The 7500-nt window shown below is 35.0% G+C and overlaps 1 protein-coding gene across 2 annotated transcripts in view; it reads left to right on the plus strand.

Moving 5' to 3' along the window:
* LOC100205517 (ubiquitin carboxyl-terminal hydrolase 14) overlaps positions 1-7500 on the plus strand; it is a 44509-nt gene that overhangs the window by 18956 nt on the left and 18053 nt on the right. The window lies entirely within an intron of this gene.

The raw sequence follows: 7500 nt of genomic DNA on the forward strand, positions 1-7500 counted from the left end.
TGATAGTATTACGCACCTGTTTTAGAAAAGGGTTGTATCTCCAAAATACAAAAAAAAAAGTATTGTCCAATATGTCTCTTTCATATAATGGTTTTCAACACAATGGCATATACACCTTTTTTAAAATTATTAATAACTCATTAATTATAAATAATTGAAGCATAATACTTTAAGATAACATGGACGATATTCCATAGTTTTTACTGTCCAAATTTCTCATTTTCGGCAAAAATGGACATATGTCCCTTTTCTATAATGGGTGCGTTTTGTTGACGAGAAAGTTTTGTTTGAAGAGAAAGTGATAGAACTTTGAGACAATGGTAAAGAGGCTCAAATCTTAGCAGATATATATAGTTGGACACGCTCTATTTTAGCAGATAAAGCAGGTCAAACTATGTTTACATAGTTTACTGCCTTTTTTGGACCTTGTCTAGGAATGAGAAAGCATCATCAGAAAAACCAGCCCAAATATGACGACAGTATCTCATACAGGGACCAATAAGAGATGGAGGTAGAGAACAGAATCAGGAATAAGAAAATGGTGAGCATGATAAAGAGATGCAACCTTAGTGAATGCTAATTTAGCAATCAATTGTATATATGGGTTCCATAAAAGGTCAGTAGTAAACAATAATCCAAGAAGACGTAAAGAAGAGGACTCTTAAGAAGGTGCCATTAAATAATATAGAAATATAGATGGAATTGCAATAGTTGTTTGCAGTAATCAACTGAGTTTTGTTGGAGTTTAAAGTTACGAGCCACTATTAGCCATCTGTTACAGAAGTTAGATCAGATTCAAGATCGGCTGTCTGTTCTAAGCAATTGAAAAGAGTAGACTTTTTGTCAAAAATGAATGACTTTAAGTGTAAGGTTATCGGGAAGATTATTAATATAGATAAGAAACAAAACAGATCCTTTCGGTACCCCAGAAGTTACTGGAAAGAAGAGTGTTGGCTTTCGAGGATGACTTTAATAAAGCTGTTAGAAAAAAACTATTTGATAATCTCAAAGACGTTCCCAAATACACCATATGAAACAAGCTTATTGAGAAGACCAGCATGCAAAACTTTTTCGAAAGTTTTAGATATGTCAAGAACAATAGCCCTAACCTCACTGCCTCCATTTAAGTCACATTTACCTTTTCACTCGATTTATGTCTTGTTTCTGATTCTAGTCAGTGCTCAGTTTCTCCACATTTACCCTTAAGTGTTTCTGATCAGGATTTGATCTCTCTAAAACAATTATCTCATTCTTCTTCCCCATTATACCTCCTACAGCTACCTTAAAGCTGACTGTGATTCTCTTTGTAATGGCCCTTTGGTAGAAGTCTTTCGTCTTCTTGCTGACAAATGTGCTTCTTTTGTAACTTCTTGGATTTAGGCTAGCATGGAATATCCATGGCTTTCCTCTCATCTTGCTGCTGCAATTTCCAATCGTAACTATTACTTCCATACCATCGCCAAAACAATTCTTCATTGAAAAAGTTCTTATTTGTCTAGTTTTTTTCCTTGAAAGTCAGTTTTTAGGAGTTAGTTTCATATATCTTGTTTTTTTTGTTGTTTTTTTAGATTATTCACCTCCCCAAGGCCCGAGGGGGGCCACTACAGTCAAGGAGGCTACTCATTTTTTTTGTGGGTTTTTATTATTATTATTTTTTTTTTTTAGTTGTTATTCGTGGTGCAACCCTCTCTCAACTCTTAAACTCTGAAACACGAACCTTGCCGAGCAAGGCCGCTTCGCGGAGAAACTAAGTTGAGCGCAGTACTTCCAGGGACGTGGTGGGAGTCGAACTCCAAACCTCTCGCTTACAAAGCGAGTGCTCTTACCACTACACCACTACCGCATGTTTTCCTGACTCAATTAATTTGCAATCTTATAAGTCTTCTATTAATTGTTATCTTGCTTTATAAACTTCATCTTTTCTCTTCCACTAACTTCCAACTCTAATAGTAGTTGCTTGCAAACCTGTTAGAAGTGATGATGCTTAAAAAAATATTATCAGTGAGAAAAATAGTTTGGATCTCCATTATGAATAAAAAATAAATGGGTTGGTTCCTTTTTAGCCCTGGATCCTTTTTACAAAATACATAAAGTATGTTTTTGGTTCCATTAAAACATAAACTGAATTTTAGGGCAAATATGAGGCTCCCGTGTGTTTAACACCATTATATATATATATATATATATATATATATATATATATATATATATATATATATATATATATATATATATATGTGTGTGTGTGTAATCTTATATTGCTGATATTATTTGTCAGTCGATGTATGTACTGAAGCCCCCTGCTGCCGGGGGCTTCAGTACATACATCGACTGACAAATAGCCTGACTTGCAATGAGTGCTGCTACATCAACTTCATTCATTATTCTTCGTTTTCTTCTTTTTCTAAAAAAGCCATATCGATTTAGATAAGCAAAAAAAGTGAGCAAGTACTTACATAAATATGTTTTAATGGATTGTGAAATGTTGATAAGTGTTGTAAATGTAAAATTTATCGGTAACTTTACCTGTAAATTTACCAGTAAATTTTGACATTTTTATAATGGATACACACCATCATAATTTGTTTGAATAAAAAATTTGTTTATAATTTCAAAATTAACTGACAGTTCTTTGAGTTCTAAAAAATGTCAAGCTTGTGACATTTTTTTGGAGATAAAATTGCAGCTCAATGACAAATATGGATGCGTTGTGAATCCTGTGACAGTGGGTTGTGTGGATCTTGCTCTTCTACTATGGTCAACGATACATGGAAGAATTGCCAATAAACATACAAAGCTCATTTAAAGCAAAGTAGTGTTTTTTTGTTAATTGAAAAATATATATTTTTAACTTTATTAACCAGTGGCGCAGCAAATGTGATAATGGCCAAAGTAATAAAATGGTTGACTAATTGCAATAAAAATTAAAAATACTACTACTTATATTTAAAAAGACCTTTTTTTATGTACTCCTTGTTTTCTTTGGTGCCCCAAAAGACTTTTTTTTTTAAGCCTGGAGTGATGCCCTCCTTAGTTAATGGTATTACCTGAATTTATATCATAATTTTACAACAAAACAACATTTAAAAATTAGTTTTCATTATTTGTGGCGTTAAGTTTGTAATATGTTATTAGTATTTATATAGTGACCGAGCTTATGAGATAGTATTGAAAGTTTGGTCAAAGTAGATGTTTTCATTTTAAATTAAATACTAGTACAAATTTTTGTTTTTCATTTTTTTATTTTTACGATATCGATTGTCAAAAAATTTTCTCAATGTTTCAGGAAAAAAATTGAAAATTATTTATGTGTTATAAATAAATGTTCAAAGCTTAAGTTTTTTTTTTATTAAACATCACTTCCAACAAGGCTGCAAGCAACCACTAATTAAAGTTGGAAGTTACTGGAAGAGAAAAGATGAAGATTGTAGAGCAAGATAACAATTGACGGACAACTTAAAGGATTGCAAATTATATGAATCAGGAAAGCAAGATGAAGGAAGCGAATTCCAAAAAACCGATGTTCTATGAAAAAAACTAGACAAATCAGTGTTTTTGGAGCATTTAGGAACAGTCACAGAAATAGGATGAGACTTAATTAAATGACGAGAAACACGAGAATGAATTTTAGTTGATGGCACAAGAGACGCTAGCTCTTTAGAGCAGTGCCCATTATAGTATTTGTAGAAAAGAGAAAGAGAAGCAACATTACAACGATGTGATAATGGTTGGAGGTTGGCTGCGAGAGTAGGTCCAACTATGTTTACAATGCGTTTTTGCACCTTGTCTAAAAGAGAAAGGGCATCATTAGAAGATCCGCCCTAGATCTGGCAACAGTATTCTACACAAGGCCAGATTTGAGATTTATAGAGATAGAGAATAGACTCCGAAGTAAGAAAGTGTCAAGCTCGATAAAGAGATGCAACCTTAGCAGATGCTAATTTTGCAACTGATTTGATATATGGTTTCCAAGAAAGATTGGAAGTAAGAGTTAATCCTAGAAGATGAAGAGTAGATGACTCATCGAGTACATTACCGTTCATAAATATAGGAAGATCTAAATTATTGCAATAAAGATTGGCTGAAAAAAATTGAGTTTTATCTGTATTGAAGTTCACCAACCACTGTGAGCCCCATGCTGTAGCAGAAGTGAGATCCTTTTCAAGCTCAAATGCCCCTCCAAGCAATCAGAGAGTGTTGGCTTTTTATCACGACAAGAATAAATTGTAGTATCATCAGCAAACAATGCCACCTTAGATGTGAGAATATCTGGAAGATTGTTAATGTAAATTAAAAAGAGTATAGGGCCAAGGATAGAACCTTGAGGAACCCCTGAAGTTACAGAATAAGAAGAGTGCTGTCCATCGAGGACAACTTTTATACTACGATTGGAAAGGAAGGATTCAATAATCTTAAAGATGTTGCTAGATACACCATAAGAAGAAAGCTTATGGAGAAGACCAGCATGCCAAACTTTATCAAAAGCTTTTGAAATGTCAAGAGTGATGGCCTTAACCTCTCCACCTTTATCTAATGCATGATAAAACCAATCGGTGATTACTGCTAGCAAATCAGCTGTAGAACAAGAAGATCGAAATCTATATTGATGGTCAGAAAGTAAGTTATTAGATACAAGATGAGAAATTAAGTGTTTGTTAATTAAAGATTTAAAAACCTTGCTTATGATAGGAAGAAGACTAATGGGCTGGTAGTGAGACGAATCAGATCGCTCTCCAGAATTTTTGAAGATAGGGATGACAGATGCCTCTTTCCAGCAGGCTGGAAAACAAGACTCTGATAAACACTTGTTAAATAGTTTTGAGAGTATAGACGACAGCTCCGGAGAACACTTCTGCAAGACAATAATAGGTATGTTGTCCAGACCACAAGCTGTAGAAGAGTCTAAGCAGGAAATCACTTTAAATACAGAAGCTGGAGTGATACAACGTCAAACAATGGATCAACCTGTTTGACAGCTATATTAGGTAGAACTCAACTAGTGGAATCAAGAGATGATATTGATGAAAAGTTTTTAGCAAACAATTCAGCTTTGTCTTTAGGTGAGGTGACAAAGTCTGAACCATACAAGAGAGGTGGAATTACAGATTTGCCCTTATTATTGATATTATTAAAGATTCTCCAGAAGTCACGAGAGCCTAATTTTTGAGATGAGATACGAGATTTCATGACCTGAGAATAGCGGGTTTTGGCGTTAGACAAAACCTTTTTACAATCGTTTCTAGCAGTAATAAACAGACGCCTGTTTTCTGGAGAATTGTTTTGCTGATAAATATGGAAGTAACAGTTTGGATTGGCAATCGCAGCAGCACAGTGTGAAGAAAACCATGGAGGAGAGTGAGGCTTGACCTGGAATCGTCGAGAGGGAATAAAAGATTCCATGCCAGCCTGAATCCATGTAGTTATGTAAGAAGCACATTTGTCGACAGGAAGACAAAAGATTATTACCCAAGGGCCATCACGAAGAAAATCACGGAAAGAATTCCAGTCAGCTTTACTGTAGTTGTAAGAGGTTCGATAATAGGGGGATTCAGGTGATGAAGAAGAATGAGATATTAGTTTTAGAGAGATCAAACTGTGATCAGAAGCACCTAAGGGTGATTGTGGAGAAACTGAGCACTGACTAGGATCAGAAACAAGACATAAGTCGAGTAGAGAAGGTAAATGATTAGGTATGTCTGGAAAGCGAGTTGAAAAGTTGACTATTTGAGTTAGGGATTGAGAAAGGCAAAAGTTGTAGGCTTTAATTCCTGCCGAATCACTGACACTAGAGCCAAGCCATTCAGAGTGGTGAGCATTAAAGTCACCAACAACAACTATATTAGCTGATGGATAAAGAGAGAGGGCTTGGTCAATATGATCAGAAATAACATCAAAAAGAGTGCAGTCTTGAGATGAAGGAGAGCGATATAGAACAAAGAGAAAGGCAATAGAGTAAAGTGGTGCTAAACGAAAGCACATAAAAGAATAGTCTGTGGATTCAAACCTAGTTTCACGACAAATGGGTGAATTCTTACGAATGTAAATGCCCAGGCCAAGCATGTGACTATTGGAGTCTTTACGAATTAGAGGAAGATTACCATCAACACTAAGATCACAAGATGAGACAGCTGAGCTCAAATTAGTCTCACAAAGAGCAAGTAGGTCTGGTGAACTTTGCAAGAGATAAGACTCATCAGAAGAAAAGTTACTTCGAAGACCACGAATATTTGTGAATGATAGGTTTAGAGAACTTGGTGATGATGATGGTTTTTTGTGTTTTATAGTTTTTGGTACTTTATTCATTTTTAAACTAGATTGAAGAACTTGACTCAAAGCATAGATAGTACTCAGAACACTGTTTAATAGCCCAAGCAATTGTCTCATTACTACTAATAAACCCTAAGCCGTAACAAAGGGCTCCAAATGTGGCCTCCGCAATGCACACCAAAAGTACAGGGACACCATCCATGCGCAACATGGCACTGTTAATACTTTGATATTTTTCAGCTGTTGATGGAATCAGCCTCTCTGAGAGCTACCACAGAGTTCAGGAAACCTGACTACCAGCCGGCCTCAGAACCATAAAACTGAGTTTTAGAGCTGTACCCTCATTAGCAGATAATAGAATGAGTTGCCTAGTCATAAAAACAGAGACACATGCAAAATCCATGCATTGAGTCAAGAAGATCCAGCATTCAACATCCTAAACTGGAAACAATGTATTAAAAATACATCTGCGCCAGCCTAATAGATGAAGAAAGGGTGCGAGGCTGGTCAACTGTTTACCCCTTAAGTCTTTGCCTAGGAGGCCTTCTACAAGACAGTAGCTGGGTGCATTTAACATCTGCCCAAGATGAGTATTTTTATCGAGACACCATCTCTAGCCTTAACTCAACCAAGAGCCCCAAGGCAGGGGGTGTTTTAAATCGGAGTTGGCATCTCCTAGCCTTTGCCTAAAAAGGCGTATCCTACAAGGCAGCAGGACATGAAGCAGATTGTACTGGGTTACATGTTACCAGTAGCAGGATAACCTGATCTAAATATGCTTTAAGCAACAAAAATATGCTTTAAGCAGTTTAAATATGCTTTAAGCAACAAAATTTTAATACACCAATTTTTTTCGAAAGCACGTGAGTGTGTGTGTGTGTTAGGGTGTCCCAAATAACAACATTTTTGAAAAATATATGCAGAGACCCCCTTAATGTGTTCTATCTAATACAAAAACACTAGTTTTAAAATTTTTTAGAATAAAAAATCTTTTAAGGGTCCTCAAGACCCTCGAATATTTAATGGGTTCCTAATATTTTCAAAAAAAAAATTGTTCAAAAATATGTCAACCTAGTACTCAAATGAATCGAAATTATATAAAAATTTCATAAATAATATAGATTTCAAATATAGAAATGTTATTTTTGGTTTTATTACATGAAAAATTACGTTTTTTAACAAAAAAGAAAAAAATGCATTTTTTATGTATTTTTATGACAATTTTGATAAATA

The sequence above is a fragment of the Hydra vulgaris genome, chromosome 12 (genome assembly GCF_038396675.1).
Source record: "Hydra vulgaris chromosome 12, alternate assembly HydraT2T_AEP".
Taxonomy (NCBI): domain Eukaryota; kingdom Metazoa; phylum Cnidaria; class Hydrozoa; order Anthoathecata; family Hydridae; genus Hydra; species Hydra vulgaris.